The following is a 27,608-nucleotide window of genomic DNA, read 5'->3' as shown; positions in this document are numbered from 1 at the left end:
TCATGAGTAATGTCAATGCCATATATGGTATCTAATTGGTAGCCTTTTCACCATGAAGTTGATTCCCAGAGATGCAAACAACAACCTCTCCTTATCATACATACATTAAAGCAGCTGCTTCCTGGGTCACCTTAAAGTTGCAGTTCACAATATCTTTCCAGTGATCATTTCAGTTTTACTTCACATTTTCAAATATTGTCTCCTGTTTTTAGAACAGTTCAGCCCTGTGCCTGCTCTATTTGAAGGGATCATCATCTACTTGCCAGTATTTTACAGAGATTAGATGTGGTAAAGCTCATTGCACTTAATGGGGTTGAAGTCTTGTGTGAGTATAGAGGTCAGAGCAGCCCTTTGCTGCAAATGAGGGGTATTTATGTAGTGAACAAGAGGAGAAGGCCCAAAGGTAAGGGCAGAATGCTGAAGGAGAACAGCCAGAAGGATTCAGTGGGAGTGAGGGTGGGGCACAGAAACAGAAAGCTAGAAACTACTGACTTCAATTGTGTCAGGAGAAATGGATGTGGAGACGAAGCTGTTGGTGACAGGATCCTGTCACTGTCCTCTGGCTTGTCTTCAGGCCAGTACCAAAAGCAGGCCTTCAGAACTTCAAGAACACTCTGAACAACAATGGCTGATTTAAGTTGTAGTGTACAGCCATGGACACTGTCAGCTGACTGAGAAAGAAACACAAATCCTTATTCATCAACAGAAACCTGCCTGGATGTTCCAGGTTTGCAGGTTTTCGGTAGGTTGAAAAAGTAAAGGACTTCCTTTCTATGGCACTCTTTACTCTAGCTGAAGCCCTTCATGAATCACAGAATTTCATAGTCCCTGTTGTGAGACCAACAAAAAATCTTGTTCAGTTCTGGGATCTAGAAAGATCACTTGACTCAATTATCCTCATGCTGACTGCACTGGCCTCTGTCATGCTGTATATATCTCAGTTCCATTCCTGGCTCTCAGATGTGGAACAGAATACAACAGCAACTCTAGTTGCAGAACCAACCAGAAATGTAGTGAAGAGTGTCACTGGGGCAATGAAATAAAACCTTAGAATATGGACAGAGACTCGCAATACTTTGCAGGGAATCATTTGATTTCCATGATAACAGCACAGCTTCTGATTTCCACAGAGGAAGAAATGCAACAGGAGGAACAGGGACAACAAAACTGATGCAGACTGATGCTTCTAGCTACAGTAGCTTGGGACCAATCCTGACTTTGGGTGCTAACTGGAGAGAGAGTGCATATCTTCTCCATGACGATGTGAGTATCCTCCTGACACCCTGGTTTCTTCCCATATCGCAAAGATGCAAATTGGTCACTGTAAAGTATCCCTGGTGGTCATACCTGGGAGGGAGGGATGTTTGAGGAGAATGTGGGGAGAGTAAAGTGATGTTATTTCAGGATTAGCACAAAAGTCTACATGACAGTTGGTCCGGAATCACTAAGCCAAAGGACCTATTTCAGCATTCTTGTCTCTATGACTACAAAGGTGGTGTGTTCCACAGGAAAACTCAGAGAGATAATGATACATTTTAGGTTAAGGGAATCAAAGAACTAAGTTAGTGGCAGTGGTATAACAATGGAGAGGGACTGAGAGGGCTGAATGTCTACTGCTCTACTTTCTCATTCTTCTAAGTACTCTTCAACGATGTAATCCAGAAACCTAATATCAGCATTCTGTAACAGCAAGCACTTGAACATCAGGTATCACAACATGGTTCTTTGATGAGCTAGCCACCAGTTGAAAAGAAGATCCTCCAGACTCACCCAAATCTACATGTAAGGTTGGAGCAGAACGTATCTATGCTCCTACAGATCTCAAGCATAGAGTCAGACAATGTCCCAAAGAACTCAATTTATATGCTCAATGGCATCCCTAAGCTGTCTCACTGAAAGCTCAACCAGACTCTTTGGGATAGAGAGAATGTACAATCTCACTCTTTGCGGAGCTGTCACTGCACTACTATTCCCGATTCCAGCTGACTTACCACAGGTGATTCCTTATGTGGTGAGTCCACCTCTAAACTTTCCTCCCTTATTGGTAGGATATAAATGGTATGTTTGGTGTCACCTACTCCTTCCACCATGTGCATGGTGAATCCAACTTCTCATCCTCTGCTGCAAGCTATCCTTCCAGTAGGCCATCTCTTGCACTACCATGAGCTTGTCTCTGATTTTTTCCCTCCCTCCCTCTCCCTCTCTCTCTTTGCTGTGTTGTATAATTAATTCTCTTTGTGTTGTCCATACCTAAATGTTTGGGATGCTGCTGCAAGCAGGATTTTTCATTGTACCTGTACCTCACCATACTTGTGCATGTGACAATAAACTGGACTTGTATGTGATCAATAGTGCATGTATTGCTGTTTTCACAGAGCTCGGCAGGGCATAAGTAATCATTCAATTTCTTGAGGTATGGGACCAAGTTCTCTTTGAAATAGTCCCATCATTGATATTAGTGGTCACTTCCTCACAATGCACATCTACCCTTGGCAGCTTCCTGGATCACAGGCCCGTGCACATTTCTTTCAGGTGTCTAAGTCTTCCAGTCAGATTGCTGGTTATGTCTGTGTAATAAGAAGCCCTACTTCTTGCTACTGTCAGAGTTCCCAGCAATAACTTCCAGAATGATAGTTGCACAGAGCATTGACTCACCACACCAATGCTGATCTTTTTGCTTATCTTCACTAATCCACTAAAGGTCTCTATAGTAGTCAATGGCAATCAGCTTCATCAGGTTCTTGAAATTACTCTGGCTTACGTGAGCTGATGAGAAAATATCAGGAGTTATGTTCCCAAAGTGGACAAGTGCCTCTGCAAAGATCTTCCAAAAAACTCACACAAAAACAAAAGCAGGATAAACCGGTATTGAATGTTCTTTGCAGCTCCTTTTTTAGCATGGGTTCTTATGAAATTCTGAACTTCTAGTTCAGTATTCTGCTCAACTTGTATTTTAGATATCTAGAACTGAAGCTTTTTAATTTTAATCATTTCCTTTGGATGTCAATGCCACAATTTCACTTTTCCATTGTGATAAACCATCCTCACAGATTTGCATTATCTTCACGCTCTATCTGTAAATTCAGGTTGTACTGTTTCTTGTATCAACTGTTAATTTTAACATTTTAAACTATTTGTACTTTTCACCAAACTTAAAGAAGTGACATGCAATAGTTGTTCTAAGTGGATTTCCACAATTAAATCACTTCAACATAAAAGGTCAGGATGTGAACTCAGCTCTTCCTTTATAACCACAATAAATGATCATTAGTATTTTCAGCATTTCATTTAAGGCTGTGGTGGTAGATTTCCAAAGCAGATCTATGCCATTGGACTTAAAGGTAACGTGCTGGATAATGGTTCAGAGAAACAGACTCCAATTCTTTGGGTCTGGTCCTGCAGGTTCCCAATAAGTCTCATAGTATGTTACCAAATCTTTTACAGGTCCACTGGAGCTTTGACATGCTTCCACGTAGGACTGAAGAGACAGGCATACACAAGGCAACACATATAAGATGCTTGAATTCAGCAGGGCAGGCAACGGCTACGGAAAAGCGTAAGCAGTCAATGTTTCAGGTTGAGACCCTTCTTCAGGACTGATGAATGGTCTTGGCCCGAAACAACGAGGGTTTAACTCTTTTCCATTCACGCCACCCTGCCTGCTAAGTTTCTCCAGCATCTTATGGACGCTGCTTTGGATTTCTAGCATTTGCAGATTTACTCATGTTTTCGAGGCATACACAATATGTGTTTTGACATCAGTTCAAATGAATTTTGTGGAACTGGTGTCTAAATACATGTTTGCCTGCACTTTGAAGCAAGCTGAAGCCCCAGGGGACCTGTAAACAATTTGGTAACCATTGCAAAGACTGCAGTAGTCATCCTGATAAAATCTGATAATGTGAAAACAAACATAGAAAATAATGTAGTATGCTTTTATTTGATACTATTCAAAAGAATTTCTAGGTCATGGTCTTATTACTAACAGCTATCATTGGTAATAATGGGTGTAACAAAATATTGAAATTTAGGACTAATAGTATGCTGTATTCAGTATTTTACTGAAATACCCATGATGTGTAATATGCCACAATGTGTCGGAGTTTGGAGTTCAATTCTGACATCGCCTGTAAGGAGTCTGTCGAGTGTGTGTGTGTTTTCTCTGGGTGCTCCCACAGTCTAAAGACATACTGGTTAATAGGTTAATTGGTCATAGTAAATTGTTCCATGATTAGGCTGGAGTTAAATTGAGGGTTCCTGGGTGGTGCAGCTCAAAGGGCCAGAAGGGCTATTTCACACCGTATCTCAATAAGTGAATAAATAAATAAATAGAATTTTATCAGCTTTTAAAGAAAGGAAGGACATTCCCATTCGAAAAGAAGTGCATGGCATAATATATTTATTAAGGACACCTGTTCTGCTGAACAGATGACTAATAGCAATGTAAAGATAGTGCTATTTAGTTCTCTCGATGCTACATTTTATTATAATTCAACTTTTAAAGGAAAACTTGGACTATATCCTCCAGGTTAACCCAACAATTGCAAAGTGCAAACAAAAACGGGTAACTGAAGCCTGTAAGTGTAAAGTATAGAAGGAAAACAGAAGAAACAATAGGGCATTGGGATTAGTTATGAATTGTTCCAGAAAAGAGCCAGTGCAAATATGAGGGGCTAAATATACCTCCTGAGCTACAGATTTCTAGGACTTCAGTTATTCTAACATTACTATCCCACAGTCAGATGCAGACGAATCCACAGCAAAGACTGCCATTACTTTCCACAACATTGCATACATGCACTTTAAAACTGAGAAATGAGATAAATTTTGCTCCTTACTTCCTGACAGCTAATATGGTAAAACAAATCACCTATCATTTATAGAATCTGCACAGGTTTCTTGCAGTTGAATTGAGGTTACCATCCAAGAGATGAAGTTCTACACTATTCCACACTTCAAATCACGTAAATAATATAAAAATACCTGGGACCAAAATCTGCTACCGATGATGAGCTACGCATGCTTGTTGCTAGAGTAAGTTCCTACCAACTATGAGGGAGCAGGATTCTCTTGGATATAATGCTGTCATATTAAGGAGGTCAGAGTAAGCTCTATTGATTAAAACATTCAGCAAAATGCTGGAGGAACTCAGCAGGCCAGGCAGCATCCATGTAAGAGAGTACAGTCAACATTTTGGGCCAAGGCCCTTAATCAACATGCTGCCCCCCTTCAGCCTCACAGCTTTGCCCTCCAAGGAGAATCAGGGTTACTGTCCTAGGTGCGACCTGCCACAGTCTCAGCAAAGCAGCAAGTTTATGCATTCTACAGAGAGTTACACCATATAGCACAGTCGCAAATACCAACCCAATTCATCCAGCAGGACTGGACTTCCAGGTGTGCATGTAGCAGGTCAATAAAAGAAGTCAGTCATAAAACTGCTGACATTTCTCTGCAAATTCCACCTTATCTTTCAACTCAATAAAAATTAAAAAATAACAATGTCACACAGGACGCTTTCTATGCACATGTACTGTATATCCCATTGTCACTGGTGCTTCCGGGGGTGGGGTTGTGAGAGGAGCGTAAAAAAGGCAAACGATTCACTGTCATCCATATCCCACCACTCCCTCAAACCAATTTCACCCATTTGATCTCAAAACGTCAGTTTTTTTAAGAACCAGTTTTAGGCATAATTTCTGGCCATTTCCCCCTTAACAATTAGCAGCTACAAATTGGCACTATTAATCTTAACATTAAATCCTTCCTTGATTAACTTTACCACCAAATACATCCCACCATATATAAAACTCATTGCAACTTCCTTTAGAGTGAGCTGAATGCAATAAGTAAAGAACTTCCTCTTTGCTTTAAGTATAATTGCTTAACATATCTTTTTGAAATGGTAAACTGAGAAAAAGGTTAATGTTAATTTAATTTCAAAAATTGAAGGTAGCAAAATAGGAATTCCTTTAAAAATTAGAATTAAATTATTGCTGTCTTGGTTAACAGAAAAAGTTTAGCTTCCCTGCTGCATTTCAGTTCAAATTGATTGATAGATTAGATTGATTTTGCTTATATTTATTTCCACTATTGCCAACAGTGCAATGGAAAACCTATCAATGACTATTTAAGTTGTTTAGCGCATGTACATGTGCACAAAACAGGGATAACTATCCTTTTAGTGTTTCCCATTAATCATTAGACATGTATCTATTGTCTTCCTGAAAATCTCTCTATGGTGAAAAGCAGTTTGTCATTTTCTGTGTCATCTTCATCACTGAATGTGGAAATGATTTGACATAATTTGATAACAAATGTCACCAGGCCAGCACTTGTACACAAAAAGGTTAATTGATACCTATTTTTGAGAAGCTAATCCCTTTTTAACATTTAAATGATTTACTTTATATCATTTTTATTTTAATGCATCGTTTAGCATTATCTTTTGGATGTTTTGCTGATATTTCCATGAATTTTCCTCTCAATATGTTTTTGAAAGTTACTGCTTTGGGGGAGTTTAATAGCATTTTTTCCCACAATGATAGTAAAGGAATTCCTTTAAAATTATAAATAAATTATTGCTCTCTTTCACAGACACATTCATTAAGTGAAACACTTTCGTTTCCTTGTTTGGTTTCAGTTTAGTGTTAAAAGTTAAGGCCATGTTTTTTTTTTCTAGTGTTTAAAATTCTGACATGGTGTGCAGAAACTTCGGTTAACAGTTGATTAACACAATGCATCCTAAAAACTTATGAGTAAAATAAATCAAGCTTGATTCTCATTAGCTTGAGTAAAGGATGATACTTCCTTGACTTTAAGTGTTGCATGCAGGTCAGTATTACTATAGATCTATTGCCGAGAGAATTGTGCACGACTTGCGATACTATAGTGCCTGCGTGCCACATCTTCGTCTGAAATTTAGCTTCCGTTATGTTTGGTGCTATCTACTGAATTTCTTGACATTTATTTCCACCACAGTTCCTCAAGTTAAAACCTAAACTTACAGTTACATTTGGTGATGATATGACAGCATCTCCTCACAGATAACAATTACAATTTTTGTGTTTGTAAGTCTTCATCAGTGTAATTAATCTGAGAGCTTTCAGACCATCTACCAAAGTGACAGGAGGACTATATGCACAAGATTGAATTTTCCCCTTCCTAAACAACTTGAATTCGAAGGTTACTTAGTGTTACAATATTTACTTGCAAGATTGTGTTGTTACCAAGGGTATAATGGATGATGGCAATGCAAGTTTATGCAAGAATGAGTGAAGCATGAGGCGTTAGCCATGTGTTTGACATTTTTCAAATTGCTATAATCCAGCATTAAAGACACCCAGCAATTTATGCCATTTCTTGCAGCTACAATTTTGAATAAAACATGCCTCACTATTATTATGTGTATAAATTGTACTCTCTCTTGTACTCATGAAACTTCCTTTTTTTGCATATAATGCTTGCAAGCAAGCTTTCTTTTACCTACATGCAGTGGATTCCAGTTAATTGGGCCATCAGTTTATGGGGCAGCTACTCATTTGGGACAAGTCTTAAGGAACAAAGCTTAATCATGAAAATAGCCAGAATTCCCTTCATTTATTTGGGACACTATGCCACTTAATTAGGGCAGAAGACCGTTGTCAAGCAGTTTCTAACTAGCATCAGACACTAGTTAGACACAACACTGTGCTGAGAGTGAAAAGTTTTTAAATAGCATCAGTTGCATGCACTTGTATTCAAAAAGCAGGAATTTTTGTCACTGATGGTATCAAGAAATAAGAAGTAAGACAACTCGGAACTGTTCTGCGCACTCAGGCTTTTAGGCTTGGAGATGCCAGAAACAGCTGGAAGTGAAAATGAAATGATATGTTTACTTCAACTAGTTTGGAAACATGAAGAATTTGAAGGTATTGACAATCATCTGGAATATTACAAAGAAAATGAACATTTGGAGGACACAATCATTGTTAGCATTGTATGAAGGCAGTCCATTATCTACACGAGGTGTCTGCACTGATTGTATTCATTTATAGTCAATCAAAAGAATGCAGCAGCGAACAGGTACGCTGGATGAATTCTTCTATTGGCAACAAGTAGGAACTAATGCACAGTTTTACAGTACTCTAGAAGTATTGACACTATTCTAATTTGTTCTGTATTTCATTTAAATACATAATTTCTTACTTAGTTAACAAATTATGTATTTGTCCAAATTAACAATCTACTGTATTTTATTTAAAATTACTATTTACTGACATTTTGAAACTATATATGCTTCTCCAAGAACTGCTAATATGAGATAAATTTGTTATGTGTTTTTTTAGACTTGCAGCCAATAAAATGGAAGCAGCATTGATCTGGTCAACAAACTGTTACAGTCTGTTTATAGAACATAGCAAAATATTTGTTGAGTGCTGAAGTATATTAGCTTTGCTAGTCTAATGTAGCTGTGTATCGTGTGCATTGTTTGAATTATTATTCTTTGTTCCTCTTAAACTCAGTAGTTTTTTTTTTAACCTTGCCTTTATTTAATTGCTGGTTAGAGAAAACAGTTCAAAGAACCATAACAAAAGTATCATAACAGATCTAAGTTTTCTGATATAGATTTCAGCTTCCCTTCCACAAGCTGTGAAAGTCATTGTTAAAGAATTGCACTACTTCACATTTAAATAAAACCTAAACATGAAGGGAAAAAATCAATATGATTGCAAAAATAAAATTGTCAGTGACTGATAATGTAAGCTTGAAGTCACCTCATAAAAATCTTTCCTCACATTCATCAGAGAAGCCAACTTCTATAATTAATTCACCCCTCTTATGTACTATAAAGTTGTGTACTTAATGTAAATAGAACATAGTGGCCGAGAAAAATGTATTTTCTAGAGAGAACCATAATTACAACCATTTTTAGATCTAATTGCGCTAGCCCAGAAATTCTACTTGATAAACACTGTCACATGTCAATCGCTGTGCACCCGACATTTCTGCCAAACATGTATCAAAGTAGGTTGACTCCTCCCATTTCAATTCTCTGTCTGCAGCACGAATCAGGGAATTCTCACATAAATTAGCATGGCAGAGAGCCATTCCTCACAGCTCCAGTGAACCACTTCAATCCCAATCTCTAGTACTGCCCGTGTGGAGTCGGCATGCTCTTCTCACACTCACACGAGTTTCCTACAATTGGTCTGGTTTCATTCCACATCTCGAACTCAATCAGTTAATGGATGCTTGAAAGTGGTGCAAACTCGGTGGGCTTTAGGATTTGTTCCCAAGAGGTACCTCTCTGTAATTCCATGACCAATGTGAAAAGCACACATCATTGGGAACTCTGAATAACAACAGACTCTATTAACCCAGTTTCAAAGTGGAACACAACTCAGATAAACCCATTACTTAATTCCTCTACTCTGACACAATTTCATGTCATCAACAGCCACCCCTCCTTCCCCCGATCACCCTGACCCTTGGCTGATGCAAGTGCTGAATTCTCCAACACCAACTTCCTTCAAATTCTCCCTGAAGGTGATGATCTCCAGTCAGCCAGTACCGTGCCTCTTCCTCCAGAGCACTCAAATCTCAATCAGCCACTACAATTCTAATCAGGCTCCTGACCCATTAATTTTTTTCTTGCTCCGGGCACTGCCTGGCCCTATTTCTGAATGTTGCAAGCATGCAATTGCAATTCATTGATGGCTGAGACCTTGATTTTCAGTTGCTTTTTTTGATCAGTCTTGTTTTCCCACTCTCCAACTCAGAATGTTAATATTGTGGGTATCTTGTAATGCTGTTGAATGTCAAGGATAGGTGGCAGCAGCCATTAGTGTCTGTTAATGAAGCTACCTTATGAAAATCTGTATTTGCATTCATCATAAAAGCCAGAAAAGATTGGTGGCAGCAGTATTATAAATGACAATAACTTACAGTATATCTACATAATTTCTTTCATACAGTGAAGTAACAAATTAACTTTGAACAGAATATGGCAACATAAGAACATATTAAAATAGGAATAGGTTTCAGGAACATTTTATAAGAGGAAGACATTGATGCAGATGAGAGATTCAGAGAATGAATTACACGGTGCAGAAATTTGGCAACTGAAAACATGGTCACAAGTAACGGATTAACTCTGGGATGAACAAGAAGCTGACATTGGAGAAGCACATGTATTTCAGATGGTTGTAAGATCTGAAGCTTATTACATGATGGCTGGAGAGGATATGGAGAAATTTAAAAGCGAGGACTAAAAAAAAATCAAGGCCGTGCTTCACCAAGCACCACAGAAAGCCAATGGGCACTGCGGTCTTTGGCAGAAGGAACATGGATTAAGAATTTGAACATGAGAATTTTGAACTTCAAGCAAATGGATGGCAGACTGAGGAAGGCTGGTCAGGATTGCATTGGGATCGTCAAGCTTAGACATAATGTAGGTATGCTTACAGACTTCAGAAGCAGATAATCTGAGGCAGAGTTAGAGTGGACTGTTATTACTGAGTCTGTGGGAAACAAATTTTTACAGTGCTAAGCCAGCATGTTTACAGGCTTAGCTGAGGCACACTTAACTATACGCTTCCTTCCTGTTGGTGACTAATATGCACAATTTAAACAAATTAATACAGTTATCTGCATCTGTTTCATTTCAGATTATTTGTGTCAATACAGATGAAGATAAAATTTTAATAATTAGGGCTCTAGCATAAAGTTGTTAGACTTTAACTGTGATATCATTGCTAGCTAAAAAAAATCACAACAGATGGTAAAAGAGAATAATGTTTTTAAATTTTGATGCAGGATGACAGCTTCCATTAGTCTAAAAGTATCAATCAGGATGGCAATTCTTGAACCCCTGACCAAGAGAGGAATATTCAATAAGAATGGGCAGCATGATTATTCAGCCTGGTGCTCCACCAGGCTGAGTCCTCAGCCCTCACTATAGAATCACAAATGGATGGTCAGATTATGATCAAACTCCATCTACAAATTCACAGATGATACCACCATAGTGGGTTTTCTTAAGCCCATCACCCCTACTGGGGCACAGGCTGCCAACAGCAGCTCACCAGAATCCCCTCTACTGGGCCAGTCTTCCAGTCTTTCAAGGTGTAGCCCATCATAGATCCTTCCTCTCCAGGAATGAGGTCTTTGGAGGTTCTGTTGATGTTTCTGTAGCACTGAGTTTCTAATGGGATGGGATTGCTAGCCCCATGCTCAACTGTCCTCTTTTTTCACTGCCGGGCTTGGGACCATTCATGGTGGAGTTACCATTCTGCGTTTGTGTCTCAAATAACGATGAGTTGGAGTAGAGGAAGAAGACAGAGCTCAGTGACAAGATATCATGACAATAACTTTCCCTCAATGTCAGCAAAACAACTAAGCAGACCATTGATTTCAGGAAGGGTGTTCGTGCACATGCTCCTGTCTACACTAACAGTGCTAGGTCAAGAAGGTTGAGTGTTTCAGTTCCTTAGAAGTAAACATCACCATGCCTGTCCTGGTCTAAGTACATGGATGTCATGACCAAGAAAGCACATCAAATCCTCTACCTTCTCAGGAGACTAAAGGAATTTGGCATGCCCCCATCAACTCCGACCAACTTTTATGGATGCACCACAGAAAGCATCCTATCTGAATGCATCAAGGCATGGTATGGCAATTGCTCTACAATGACTGCAATAACACAGCTCTGCATATCACAGAAACCAGCCTCCCCACCATGGACTGTCTTTACCTCTCACTGCCCCAGTAAAGCCAACACATAACGAAAGACCCCACCCATCCCAGATGTTATCTCTTCTTACCTCTCCCGTTGAGCAGAAGATACAAAAGCCTGAAAGCATGTACCACTGGGTTGAATGACAGCTTCTACCCCATTGCTATAAAGCTATTCAATAGCTTTTTTCAGAAACAAGACAAAATCTGCAGATGCTGGAAGTCCAAGCAGCACACTCAAAATGCTGGGAGAACTCAGCATCTAGAGGTAGCATCTAGGAAAAGAGCACAGTCGACGTTTCGAGTCCTATCGAAGGGTTTTGGCCCAAAACATTGACTGTACTCTTTTCCTAGATGCTGCCTGGCCAGCTGAATTCCTCCAAAATTTTGTGTGAGTTGCAATAGTTTTTGTTTTGTCTAACAAGATGGACTCTTGACCACACAGTCTACCTTGTTATGATCATGCACCTTATTGTCTACCCCCACTGCACATACTCTGTAGCTCCACGAAGTATTGCACTGATCCTATGGATGGCAGAATGAGTATGTCCAATACCAGATTTATTTTTCTTCAATTGTTCTTAGGATATATATTTCCACAAGATTTAAAATTCATGTACTCGTGTCTCAGATCTTTGATAACGGTTGTGAGCGGTACAGAAAAGCCACTTATCTCCTATATTCCCCTTTGATTATATTCCCTTGATCAATTTAGATGCATAAGTCTCCATTATTGCAAAGAACTATGCATCAAATCTCACAGTGACTCGTGATGTAACCTTGATCAACCAAATACACTTGATTAAGTGACTGTCATGAGATTTCTACCAGGTCCGTATATTCTGCCTGGTCCAAACAGCTTCCTCCTTAAAACCCTCCATACCTTGAATGGTTGGTTCTACTTCAGGAGAGTCACCTGTCAAATAATTCTGCAAAAGTCTCTCTGGCTTTTCATGCATTCTATGACAACTTGCTCTGATCTTATTCAGACCGGTGAAATCTTCTTTCATTGCCATATGCTATGAGTGCTAGTGTTGTAATCTTAAAAACAATCAGGGCGACAAATTCCTGAACTATTTTTTAATTCTACCAACAAGCTTCTGCCTCAGTATTGAATGGCACTGTTCATGTCAATGGTCACTTATCAATCCTTCTTCTTCTGAACCTGTCAGCAGATTTGCCTGAGTGCAACTGTGCATCTTCTGGTAGACAGCCACATTGCCACATTGATACTGCAGCATTTCATATGGGTGAAACAGGGATGCATAGGTTTCCAATTTAATCCATCTAGTACACAGAGATGTTTTTGCACCAGCTAGACTTATTGATTCTACACATTACATTTGGTCCCTCTTAGCTCCTGATTTTCTTCCCTATGTGTTCTCTCCAGGCAACATTATCAAAGAACCAGTCAGGCATTCTATCATCTCTCTTCAACTCTTCTCTATTGCTATATTGCCTGTTTACCCAACACTTAGGAAATACTGGAAAGCTGAGCACCATAATCTTCTACCCTGTTACATACTTTGTTCTCCAGTCACTGAAAATATGCTTCTTCCTGGTATCTAAAATGAAAATGAATGACCATAACCTAAGTGTCATTTCTGATCTCTGAATCACAAGAAGACAAACAGATAATATATTCATGTTAACATTATATGTACCTCTGTAATTCTGTAATTTTCTTTGTCCTTTTCACAGGGTTTCCCTCTGAACCCTCATCTGTCATTATTGTTTGACTATTCTGCTTTATGCTACCTACCACAAAGTTGAGGTGATCCATAGGCGTCCGTGGAATCAGAGATGACAGGGGAAAAATAATAGTTTTGTGGCTGAAAGGGAGAAGGAAAGCTTCAGATTGATTGGTTAGGCAAATAAATGGCAAGTGGATTTAATACAGAGAAAGATGAGCTGACAAATTTGTGGATGCACAAAAGGTAGGGTGTGGCATAATAAATAAAGGATATTGAATGGTGTAGAAAAGCAAAGGGATCTTGGAATATACTGTATGTGTACAAATCCTTAAACCGAGGACAAGCCAACAGCAAAGCTTTTAAAAAGCTAAAAATGCTTGAAAATAAGAAGAGCCTTAGCGGAGGGAACAGAAAAGACATACAGTATTCTTTAGCGAAGGGGTCAAAAACCGAACAGCTGGATTTATAGTAATTAGTCGAAAAATTGCAGGGGAAAATAAGGATTTTTGTTATATACTTCACCTGGAAAATGATAGAGGTCTGGAACTCAGTGTCTGATAGCTGGGCAGATGCAGAATATTCCTGCACTTTATGCAGAGTTTATACATGTACAAAATAATAATGGGTATAGATGGGTAGACGCAATAGGATAAATCCACTAAGCTTGGGAAGACAAAAATGACAGGTCATCGGCTACGGGTGACAGGTGAAATGTTTAAGGAGAATGTGGAATGAGCTGCCAGTGGTGGATGCAGATTCGACTTCAATATTTAAGAGAAATTTGGTATATGGGTAAGAGGTGTATGGAGGGCTATGGTCCGGGTGCAGGTCAAAGGGACTAGGCAGATTAATAGTTCTGCATGAACTAGATGGGCTGGAAGGCCTGTTTCTGTCCTGTAGTGCCCTATAACTTTATGACTCTACTTGGGATGAAGAGCTGCTAACTGCAGGGCCACAGATCTGATTTAAAAGATAGGATCAGGCTATGTAGCACCTTTTACAACATCAAGTCACAAGAGGCTAAATGGTCTCCTGTGTCATTAATCTTCTGTGATTGTGTTCTATGAACTCTGCAGACCTCGTCTGAGAACTGTGTTATCACACGTGACTATACCAGTTATATTCCAATTCGCCACAGCTGGACACACAATCACAATGAGATACCGATGTCACACCAAGCTCTCTATGCTTGCAGTCACTATGCCTGTCTTGAAGCCTTAGGCTACCAGTCAACAGCCACATACCATACAGACACAATGGCAAACAGGAAATTCCAGAAGAACAATTTGTTTTTTTTTATTACAAAATCCTTTATTACAAATTTCGGTGCTATACAATATATACAAAACAGTGGCAAACACAATTACTGCACTACAGATAGACAATAGACATTACACCAGAATGTTGCCATCTCTATCCACGATGGCATTTACACCCCGCGGAGCCCAATGGTCTCGAAACTCCTCCAAGGCCACTGTGGACTGCGCGTGTTCCTTTTCAATAGTTACCCGAGCACGAACATACCCCCTAAACATTGCCAGGCAGTCTGCCCGGGGAGATCCTCCCGCCACCCGTTTCCAAGACCCTCGGATGGCGGATTTCGCCAGCCCCAGGAGCAAGTTGACTAGGACATCCTCATCCCTCCATGCCCCCTTCCTTACTGGATGTAGGTTATTACATCACCTGAGTACAACAGTGCACCTTGCAGTAGGTAGCCAAACCGTCATGTTGACACCGCACTGTATGCAGCTGAAAAGGAGAAGCAAAGCAACAGAATATGGGCTGATCATCGCATCACCCACCGAACGCAAAGCAATTCATCTCCAATCTACTTCTCAGTAAATCCTGCAAAATATTCAGCACTCAGGCAATTCACTTACGATCTTATATTTTCTAAGGTTGGTTACGTATAGAAAGCTTCAAGTTTATTTTATACTGATAGGAAGAGAAGTCTATAATTGCTCCGTCTGTGGGTGTATCGGGATTTATATTGTCCAAAATAAATATAATGAGGTGACATTCTAAGGGATAATACAATCAATAGGATAACAAATATTCTAAAAGTCTTTAACATTTTCATTGGCATAAAGACTTTTTGACAAGGCCAAGTGGTGCAGGAATGTCACTCCAGGCAAGTGACAAAGCAAGAACCAAGGCATTATTCACACAGCTCAGTATTGGAACTTGCCTGCACATATTCTGCCCACTGAATGTTTTAAATTTATGATGACCTTCTAAAAATTCTTAATAATCTATTCTGTTTTTCTTTACAAATATGGAAATTATTGCCTGATATTGAAATCAACTGCATACTGGTTGTGCACTTGATAATGTCTTAGCATCAATTCAAGTACTAATTTAATACCATTCTAATTTTCCTTTTTTCCCCAGTGTTGCATGGAGTTCCCTTCTGTTACTGATTTACTATACTTGACTTTTTTCTTCATCTAGTTCAGGGGTTCCAACCCAGGGTCTACTGACCCCTTGGTTAATTGTAGGGTCCAAGGCATAAAAAAAGTTGGGAAACCCTGATCTAGTTTAATACTTTCTTATGAACATAAGAATACATTTTCTTTGTTTGACTCTTTCATTATATGTTTTGCCATCCTGAGGTGCTAGCAAGTAATCCAATTCTGAACTTATCTGCATTGTGGTGGTTGCTCAATAAGCAAACTTACCAACTTTTTTTCCCAATAGTTTATGAATGAGATTTTAATGAGGACTTTGCATTAAAAGTAACAGTATAAAATGTCAACTGATAAACTATCACTTGTACAAGTTGATTTAAAAAAATTGTCACTAAGATTGAAGCCTCAACTAACAGATTTAAATTCAAAGCTGACCATGGCGGCTGCAGAAATGGATTTCAATTCATAATTTGGAATTATAAAAACACAACTAGCCAATAATAAGAATACTCACAAAACTAGTCGACTGGCTTAACAGCTCTTTAGGATCACATATGCCCTTAAGAAGAGGAAATCTGACAATCTATCCAGTCACAGAAAGCAGAATGGAGTCTCACAGATCAACTGCGCTAGGTACTAAAATTATGATTCAACAATAGCAGTAAATTGCACATAAAATACTTCGGAGTTAGGCAATAGTTGAACACCAAAGATTGTGTTGCTGGCCCTACTGCCAAAATATTGTTACTCATTTTTTAAAGGCATTTGTTAAGACACCATGTAAAAGGTCTTTACATAATATAAGGCCTCATGGAGTTGCTTGCAACAAAACCAGCAAGTATAGAGGAATAGTTAAAGGACAGAAAGCAATAATTTCATATACACTCAGTCTCCACTTTATTAGGTACACCTACTCATTAATGCAATTATCTAACCAGTCAATCATGTGGCAGCAATTCAATGCATAAAAGCATGCAGACATGGTCAAGAGGTTCAGTTGCTATTCAGATCAAACATCAGAATGTGGAAGAAACATAATCTAAGTGATTTTGTTGGTGCCAGACAGGGTGGTTTGAGTATCTCAGAAACTGCTACTCTCTGGAGATTTTCGTGCACAATTGTTTCTAGAGGTTACAGAGAATGTGTGAAAAACAAAAAAAAAATCCAGAGAGCAGCCGTTCTGAGAGCAGAATCTTGTTAATGTGAGAGGTCAGAAGAAAATGGCCAGACTGCCTCAAACTGAGAGGAAGGCAACATAAACTCAAATGACCATGTGTTACAACAGTGGACTGCAGAAGAGTATATCTGAATGCACAGCAGGTCAAACATTAAAGTGGACGGGCTACTGCAGCAGAAGACCACACTGATTCCACTCCTGTACCTAATAAAGTTGCTACTGTGTTTATTTCTTGGGGTGGCATGGTGGCGGGCTGATGGAGCTACGACCTCACAGTTCCAGTGGCCAAGGTTCACTCGTGGCCCCCAGTGTTGTGTGTATGGAGTTGCAGCTGCTCTGTGTGTGTTTACTCTGGGTGATCCAATTTCCTGCCACATCCCAAATGTATGGGTAGCAGATCCTGTAAATCACCCCTAGTGTATAAGTATGTGGCAAAATCTGTGTGCATGTGATGGGGGGGTGGCAATAGAAAGGAGACTTTGATGACAATAAAGTGTAATTAGTATAGGATTAGTGTAAATGGCCAGTTTGACAGGGATATTTAGTGGACTGAAAGGCCTGTTTTTTGCTGAACCATTCTATTATTCTATCATTTTTCAAGAACCATGCTTCAGTCTTGTTGCTGAATCTCCACGTACTCTTACTTTGTAGCGGAGTTTCTTGGGCTCCTGAGCAAAGATGATCTCTCACTAACTGTTCAAAATGTGTTCCAACTTGAAGCCTCAGATGATGCTTTTTGAGCTCCTAACGTTATGCTGTACCTAACCTGCAAAATAAGCTTTCATTTTATAGCAATTAAGTCAGAAATAGTTACAGTGAATATATAGATCACCAAGCAGGAAAATCTAGAGGTTACAACCCCAACATTCAGCTCTTCCACAGGCTGCACCTATACAATTTCACTGGGCTTAACACTGAAAACCAGACCAGGCCTTGAATTTTTCTGGGTCATTTGTAAGAGATAGCACAAAACTTGGGCTAGTAATTTCAGATTTACGTCAACTGCTGAGTGCAGTGATACCATAATTATTGCTTATAATCTCTCCAGCACTGAAAGTTTAATATCATATGGTTGAGTCTTACTCTTTTAGAATTTAATAAGATTTGGAGATCTTTCTAAACAATTAATATTAATTTTCTGTCTCTATCATCCCTGCCTTGATCTATCTTGCTCTCCATATCTTTATATTTCATTCTCTGCATGATTTAAATCTGTTTTAGATTCTGCCCCTTTTCCCTGGAGTATTCCGTATGACTTGTTAAAGAGCCCCACAGTTTATGCTTGCCATATATCCTTTATAGACAGAGACAACATGCTGGATGAAGCAGTCAGTGACAAGTTTTCCCACCCATGCCAACATAAAGTCTCTGAACAGCAGTCGATACAATGGAAGGTGATCGCCAAATCCAGGTCAATAAGTGGGGTAACACTCTGAGAACCTCTTTAATAGGAAATAATGAATAATGGAAAAGGAAGTAAAATCCACTTATAGGACTGTGCAAAAGTCTTAGGCATTTTTTAAAAATCAGTAATGTGATGATGCTTTCAAAAATAATGAAATGAACAATTTCTAAATATCAAAAAAATAGAATCAAGAGCAGTAACCAGTAAAAATCTAAACCCAAATCAATATTTGGTGTGATCACCCTTTGCCTTTAAAACTGCATTGATTCCCTCAGGTATACTGTTGTACTGTTTTATAAGAAAATCAGCTGGTGGGCTTATTTCAAACAACTTGGAGAACTTGCCACAAGTCTTCTGCAGACTTTGACTGTTTTGCTTGCTTCTGTCTCTCTGGGTAATCCCAGACAGTCTCATTGAGATTGAGGTCAGAGCACTGTAGAGGCCATATCATCTGAAGCCAAATATAAAAATCTAGGGTGACTAAAACTGTTGCACAGTACTGTATATTACAGTAACTGCTCTATACTACTCAGATTAACATTACAAGTGAAAAATATCAAGTTTATTTGTACAACTGCATTTACACGCTTCTATAGAAGCACATACAAGCAAGGATCCAACCTGTTTTGCTTGTTCTTATAGCGATATCAAATCCTGAAAGCAAATAAACAAACAAAAAAATCAACTCTTCCATAAATTGAATTTGGAGAAAGCAATGATAAAAGTCTATGCAGAATAAATTATGGTATCTTGTAACAGGCAAGGAGATAGACAGTTTTGTTTATCCATGATGTTGGTACACATGACTACAGTAGCAGATCACCGAATGCTGGTTTCATTCCCAGGCAAGAATTTTTATGTTCTTTTGCTGGTTACTCAAGCCAACAACAGATAACTGACCAAGAAACTACTCGCACTGACACTATCTGCTATTAATGTATCAACTAGAATATATTGGCTCAAACATATAACCATATAACAATTACAGCATGGAAACAGGCCATCTCGGCCCTTCTAGTCCGTGCCAACCGCTTACTCTCACCTAGTCTCACTGACCTGCACTCAGCCCATAACCCTCCATTCCTTTCCTGTCCATATACCTATCCAAATTTACTTTAAATGACAATACCGAACCTGCTTCTACCACTTCTACTGGAAGCTCGTTCTACACAGCTATCACTCTCTGAGTAAAGAAATTTCCCCTCGTGTTACCCTTAAACTTTTGCCCCCTAACTCTCAACTCATGTCCTCTTGTTTGAATCTCCCCTACTCTCAATGGAAAAAGCCTATCCATGTCAACTCTATCTATCCCCCTCAACATTTTAAATACCTCTATCAAATCCCCCCTCAACCTTCTACACTCCAAAGAATAAAGACCTAACTTGTTCAGCCTTTCTCTGTAACTTAGGTGCTGAAACCCAGGTAACATTCTAGTAAATCTTCTCTGTACTCTCTCACAGACACACAGACTTTGTTAAGTTATTGTTTTCTCCTGAAAGCAAAAGATTAATTTATCTAATTTGGAGATGGAACAGAACAGATATTACAAATTTACAGCGCAATATAAAGTGCTTCGCTTTCATATGAGGAGATTGAGACATGCAAGGCACCCCACCCCCATTCTAACAATTTTCTACAGAAGCGCCATCGAGAATGTCTTGTCTGGCTGCTTCATTGTAAGGCATCGAACCATAAGACCCGACAGAGGATAGTAAAAACTGTTGAGAGGATCACCAGTGTCTCCCTTCCCCCATTTGTGTCATTTACTGGAAGCACTGCAGATGAAAGGCCCGGAGCATTGTTGAGGATCCCTACCACCCATCCCATAATCTCTTTCACCCACTACCATGAGGAAGGAGGTACAGAAACATCAAGACTAGGACTGCCAGACTAGGTAACAGCTTCTTCCCTCAGGCTGTGAGACTAATGAATACCCTGCCACCACCAAGGTCTCATCACTAGGACAGCAAGCTGTTTACTGCTTACTGTACAGTTTTCTGTTTACAGTTTACCTGTACTGTGCACTTCACATGTATTTTGAATTATATTTTATTAACTTGAACATAAACTTGCAATAAGATCCCAAAATCATTTTCTGACATGGTATCACACATTTTGCACATAAAACAAAAGGAAATGTGTACTGACCTCTTTAATGGTAAAAGAATATAAAGTATCAGCAATATTGAAAACCGGGATAAAAACAATTATCTTAACAATTAAGAATATAGAAAACTTGTGTATTTATTCTTAGAAAATATTTGTTCTTATATAATTTGAAGTTCTATCCACTGGTGGATGTCTTTTTATGGCACGATGCAAAGGAGGTACAGGAGCATCAGGATTTGGACTGCCAGACTGGGTAACAGCTTCTTCCCCCAGGCTGTGAGACTAATGAATACCCTGCCACTACCGAGGTCTCATCACTAGGACAGCAAGCTGTTTACTGTTTTCTGTACTGTTTACTGTTTACCTGCGCTGCGCACATCACATGCATTTTGAATTATATTTTATGAACTTCTGTAATACTTTGTTTGATGTACTGTGTGTGATATATCTATTGCGGGTGCACCGTGGTCTAGAGGAAAGTTGTTTCATTTAGTTGTATCTATGTACAGACCACGGATTAGTTTTGTCATTTACTGTGCAAGAAAATGATCCCAAGTTCCAAATTCCCACAAATTACTTTCTTTTCCATGCTTTCATGTAACGAATGGAGATCTATCTCTCGCATGGAGGGATGGAAACCCGGAACAGAACTTTACCATGAAAAAATGTATTTTGATTTGTTTATGAAAGATAACAGCTTTCTTATTTATTTAATATTACATCGAGAGATGGAAGTAAATGACTGTACTGAAAGGATGTATGGCAATTTGCTTTTAACTCTACTTCCAACACTTTTTCTATTATTAGCAATAGTATATCATCATTTTGACAATAATAAAAATTTTGCAGACAACACTGATATTTGAAATGAATATCCGCATGCTTTGTATGACAAGGTGTTCCTACAGTACAAAAAAATCATATTGAGAACCAATGAAGGTTATCTGATTCATACAGTTTGTTAATTACAAATAAAATTTTTCAGATAACGGCCACTGATTTCAAAAATGTGTTTAAATTGAAATTTCAATCAGCCATTGATTCAGTCTTTGCACAACATGCAATGCAATAGAAAACTTTTGAGCTGCTTGCTATGAAATACCAAGAGTATATTTATAAATGCAATCTAACCTTCCTTGCCTTTTTGAAAATTATATTGATTTTGGGCAACATACAAAGTGGTAGAATTACAGTGATTCAAATAAGTACCCTTGAACCTGCATAGAATTTTAGACATTGTTGAACTTAGAAGTCAATTTCCTTAAAAGATATGTGAAATTCAAGTCTACATTTATCCCTGTTGTTGTGTCAACTGTTGATCAGTAGGTAACATTCAAGGGAGGCTGTAGGTTCAAGCCTGACTCTGAAGAGAAGTAAAATCTAGGCTGACACTCCAATGAAAACCAAAGCTAAACTTGTCTGCTCAGTATAGGAGATCTAAGGGAAGGTGAGGATTCCAAAAAATCCAACACTGATGTAGGTTTTGTTCTTTCTCAGTAAGCCAATACCAAGGATATTATTTATGTAAAGCGGTACAGAAGTAATGCTAAGTGCAAAAGCAACTTCTAAACTTCTCTATATCTGTTGGATTAACAGCTCTGTTGAACTCGCACAACAATTCACCTCATCTAGGAACTAATAACAGGCAATGCTAAGAATGTGAAAGACATGCCAAAAGTGAGAGAATGGCTCAAGGGATCGCTGTCTATTAGAAGCAGGTACTTCCTCATTATGCCACTACTTCATGTGGCTGTCTCCCAAAATAACTTAGAACATAAGTGATTCTGCAGATGCTAGAAACCTTGAGCAATGCACACAAAATGCTGGAGGAACTCAGCAAGTCAGGTAGCATCTATGGAGGGGAATAGGCAGTCAGGCCAAGACACTGCATCAGCTCTGATAAAGGGTCTCAGCCTGAAATGCTATTGTTTATTTCTTTCTAGCTGCCCTTAAGCACCCATAAAATACCTTATCAATCATGTCTCTTCAATTGTCATTTCATTCTCTTATTAAGCCGGAACTAGTGAGGCTCTTTGATGTAGGGAAAGAAATGTAACAAGATGGTAGCCTATTGACAGCGAAGGTGTCAAAGGGCTATGGGGAGCAAGCTGGAGAATGAAGCTGTGAGGGAAAATAAATCAGCTATGACCAAATAGTGGAATAGACTTGATGGGTTGAATGGTCTAATTCTGCTCCTATATCTTATCATCTATAGTGTTTGCTGATATTAATGCACTGGCCCGTGTATTGTGAGACATGAGATTTCACCATGTCTTACCATAGTAAAATTCCCAACAAGTTTAAATGCAATATGTGACGGATTAAGACAAGGAATGCTTCTGAAGGTGGTCTAACAAACCATGTCAGTAATACTTTTCCATTTACAATAGTACTTTTTAAACTTGCTGAAGTTTCTATAACTGGTCTGAGGCAATATTGATGTTGCACTGCAGCTGTCAAACAAACAGATTTTCCCTTTTAAATGTTCTATTGTAATTGTCCCATTTGCAATGTTAGTGTGCCATGGACCCCAAAGAAGTCCCTGGTTTGATTGCCACTGAGCTGAGTTAATTGTTTAGAGATTCTGTTCCTAACTTTTAGCCGTCATTTTCAAGCTTATTAAGTTAAAAAAGGATTAGGCTAAGTGAGCTTGGCCTTATTTTGTCAACCAAATATACACTTGAAAAGTTTGGGGTTATGCATTAACAAACACCACTGAATCATACTTTTCACCAATAAACCTAAAGTAAAGACTACATCATGATATGTGGTGAGGCAGAGTATTAAGTGATAAAAGAAGGAAAAACATCTATTCTCTCCATTATTGAAATGAACATCTTAAAAACTGAAATCAGAAGGAGTACTTTTCAAGATTAAATTGCACTTAAATGACAATTAGGGTATTGTTTTGTGTAATTATACAATGTGCTGACAAACATGACAAAATCCAAGTCAATCAGTTTTCAATAGAGGGAAAATGATTGTCAAGAACTACTGAAGCTGATGGCCTTCAGACAGTACTATCATTTATGAGGGGTGATTGATAAGTTTGTGGCCTAAGGTAGAAGGAGTCAATTTTAGACCTAGCACATTTATTTTTCAGCATAGTCCCCTCCTACATTTACACACTTAGTCCAGCGGTCGTGAAGCATATGGATCCTTCTTGGTAGAAGTCAGCGTCTTGGACCTCCAGAAGTGGTCCATAGCAGGGGTGATTGACTCATCTGTATAACTCATCTCCGTCTACCTTAGGCCACAAACTTATCAATCACCCCATGCTGTGGAACACTTGCTGGAGGTCCAAGATGCAGACTGCTACAAAGAAGGGATCCATATGCTCCACGACCGCTGGACTAAGTGTGTAAACATTGGAGGGGACTATGTTGAAAAATAAATTTGCTAGGTCTTCTAAAATTGACTCCTTCTACTTTAGGCCACAAACTTATCAATCACCCCTCGTATTCCACATGATTCCTCCATCACAAGTTGATCCTTTTTATGGCATTGTTTCATAATACTAATCACCGACACAATACTCCTAAATATCTCTTGAATTTTTTCTCCAGGGTCTCAAGTACCCAGAACTAGAGCAGCTTGCTGTAAACTGCATTTTGTTGTATTTTCTGTGACAATCACAATGTGAATGCAAAGCCTGGCCACTGAGAAAAAATTACATTTTATAAAATAGACAATGTCAGTGAGCATATGATTCCACATTGTGAAGGAGGAAAGAGGAGGGTCACCCTTATAAAGGAGGCTCTTATTTTCTTCAGTGATGAAAAACGTTACTGCAGGGAACATTTCACAAGGACATCTAAACAAAACAATAAACTTGTTTTGTCACTACTCCATATTTCTATGTAGTCTGTTTCCTTAGTTTATCAAGAACAAGATTATCATTGCACTCTCCGATCCCATTCCAAGCAGCATGATGCAAAATTTCTGGCAAAATGGTTTCACTTCAGACATGTCATTCAGGTCTGTCATAACTATGTAAAATTTCAGGATTTCTGCACAAATAGGATCCAGAAGTGAAGTACAGGTCATTCATAAACTACAACAGTGTTTCATTCCTGTGAACTGTTTGCAACCCAACTAGTATTCATATCCGGAATGCAGTCAAGAGCCGAGTTCCCACAAAGCAGAAGATGCCTGAAGCCTTGCAGTTGCTGGCAAATCCATACTGACTGATTCCTAAGTGCTCATCCATCTGTACAGGCTACACCTAAATTGGCCAATTGTAAACTGAGGAGCACCTATACAAATTTCTGCAAGCTTCCGGCACTTAAATAAACACATTTATTTGAGTGGAGGGAACAAGATACTTATGTATTTTGCAATTTAAATGATTACGTTTTAATTGACTTAATTTCGACTGTTTTCAAGAGTTTTTATTTTTCATTGTTCTATTCCAATTTTAATGGTATGCTTAATTTTGATAGCACTTAAATGTTTAAGAATACCTGCCAACATATTTACACATTTTCAAGCTGTTTACAGTTGGTTTACTCAGGTAAGGCTCAACCAGCTTTCAGAGCTTTTCAGTGAAATTGCTGATGCAGTTATCAGGCTTCATCATCTCAGTGTAAAATCAATTTGATCTTCTGCATTTACCCCGTTTGGGAAACTGTAGTGAGAGTGAAAGAGAGAATGGGAGAAAGACAAAACAAGACAGTGAGTAATAAGAGGCAAGTGAGTGGAATTACTGAAGCCTGCACTGCCCTTAGCTTCACACGTCACCTTGAAATGAGGTTCTCTGTGGGCATTCATTCCAGATGAACTCACAACAGGTTACAAAGGGTCTTCCGGTGAGAGGCAGAAAGTATCCAATTTCTTGCCAACAAGGGTATAAAAGGTTACAAATTACTTCATATAGCATTCTTTATTTCAGTGTTAGGTGATTGCAAACTTACTTAACGTGGAACGAAACGTGTTAGTAACCAGTTCTGCATTTTGCATCATTTGTAAATTCAATCTGGCGCTCCCTGTTGGGAATTGTTCTTGTGCATTTGTCACAAATTCTACGTTGGACACACGTGAGATTATCATACCCAAGCCAGGCCACTAGATCAGCATCCTGAGCTCAGCTTTCATCCCTCACTGTTGCCTGACTAACACCTCTAAACATCATCCACTGTCCAATAATCCATTTGGGTAATCATGGGGTGGGGGGGGGGGGCATTAATTATTTATTTAGAATAGGCCCTTCGGAGTTACCCAGCAACCCCGATTTAATCCTAGCCTAATCTCAGGACAATTTACCTACTAATTAAACTACCTCTTTGGACTGTGGGAGGAAACTGGAGCACTTGGAGGATCTCAGAGAGAATGTACAAACTCCTTACAGACAGCGGTGGGAAATGAACCCAAGTTGCTGGTACTGCCAAGCATTGTGCTAACCACTATGCCACTGTGGCAACCTGAAGTTTGCACAAATATCTTAGTACTTTCTGTTGCTGGTATTTCCAGCTCTGCAGCATTGATCTGGGAGACCTACTGCAAATGTAAAACACTTGCCTTCATCCTCTGTAATATCCATGAACACTTCAAATAAATGCAAAAATGTCAATCTCCAATCATCTGCCTCTGCTCCCACAATCCTCTGTTACTGCTTTCTACATCCCACCATGATCTTCGCATACCACCACCCTGGCTTCAATCATTCTGACCAACACACCCCAAACTCTGAGATCCAATCTTCCATTTAAAAAGTATTGAGCCAATCCCTTCCATGCACCACCATCAATCCTTTATGCCTCCAACCAAACACACGAAGACTGATGTTTCCTGTATCACTCCAGCTTGCTGTTCCAGGGTTCTGGTGTTCTAGATGTGATAGATCAGGAGGGATGGCATTACTGGTAAGGAAAAATGTCACGTCAGTTCTCTCTCAGGACAGACTGGAGGGTTTGTCTAGTGAGGATTTATATGGAGAACTGTGGAATAAGAAAGGTAGGACTGTTAGCAGGGTTATATTATAGGCCACTCGACAGTCTGTGGGATTTAGAGCAGCAAATTTGTTTAGAGATTGCAGACTGTTGCAAGAAAATTAAGGCTGTTACAGTAGGCGATTCTAACTTTCTACATACTGACTGGGACTCCCTTAGCATAAAAGGGCTGAGTGGGAAAGAGGTTGTCAAATGTGTTCAGGAAAATTTCCTTAATCAGTACACAGATGCCCCAACCAGAGAGAGTGTGATACTAGATCTCCTATTAGGGAATAAAGCCGAGCAGGTAACAGAAGTTTGTATAGGGGGACAGTTTGCACCTAGTGATTATAATGCTATTAATTTCAAGGTAATTATAGAAAAGGGTAGGTCTGGTGCTCAGGTTGAGATTACAAATTGGAGAAAGGCCACATTTGATGGTATCAGAAAGGACCTAGCAAGTGTATATTGGGACAGGTTACTGCCTGGCAAAGGTGTACTTGGTAAATGGGAGGCCTTCAAAAGTCCAATTTTGAGTGCAGAGTTTGTATGTTCCTCCCAGAATAAAAGGCAAGGCTAACAGGTTTAGCGAACCTTGGTTTTCAAGAAATACTGAGGCCCTGGTTAAGAAACAGAAAGTGATGCATGACAGGGTTTGGCAGTCAGGAACAAATAAGGTACTTGAATATAAGAAACGTAAGAGACCACTTAAGAAGCAAGAGGGCACGAGGTTGCTCTAGCAGACAAGTGAAGAAACATCCTAAGGGCTTCTACAGATATATTAAATGCAAAACGTTAGCAAGAGACAAAATTGGTCCTATGGAAGATCAGAGTGGTAATCTATGCATGGAGCCAAAAGAGAGAGAGAAAAGAAGATCTTAAATGGATTTTTTTTTGCATCTGCATTTACTCAGTAGATGAAAATTTTTTCAACGGATGCGAGGCAATGCAGCAGCAAGGTCATGGACCCTAGACAGATTATAAAGGAGGAGATGTTTGCTGTTTTGAGGCAAATTAGGGTGGATAAATCCAGAGTTTGACAATGTGTTCCCTCGGACCCTGTGGAATGCTAGTGCAGAAATTGCAGGAGCCCTAGCAGAAATGTTTAAAACATCCTTAACCACAGGTGAGGTGTTGGAAAGCTAATGTCATTCCGTTGTTAAAGAAAGGCTTTAA

At 39.1% G+C, this 27,608-nt stretch overlaps 1 protein-coding gene across 1 annotated transcript in view; it reads right to left on the bottom strand.

Moving 5' to 3' along the window:
* The window catches only part of foxp2 (forkhead box P2), a 550,159-nt gene that overhangs the window by 319,021 nt on the left and 203,530 nt on the right, over positions 1 to 27,608 (bottom strand). The window lies entirely within an intron of this gene.

The sequence above is a fragment of the Hypanus sabinus genome, chromosome 8 (assembly GCF_030144855.1).
Source record: "Hypanus sabinus isolate sHypSab1 chromosome 8, sHypSab1.hap1, whole genome shotgun sequence".
NCBI lineage: Eukaryota > Metazoa > Chordata > Chondrichthyes > Myliobatiformes > Dasyatidae > Hypanus > Hypanus sabinus.
This window is presented reverse-complemented; position numbering and strand designations above follow the sequence as displayed.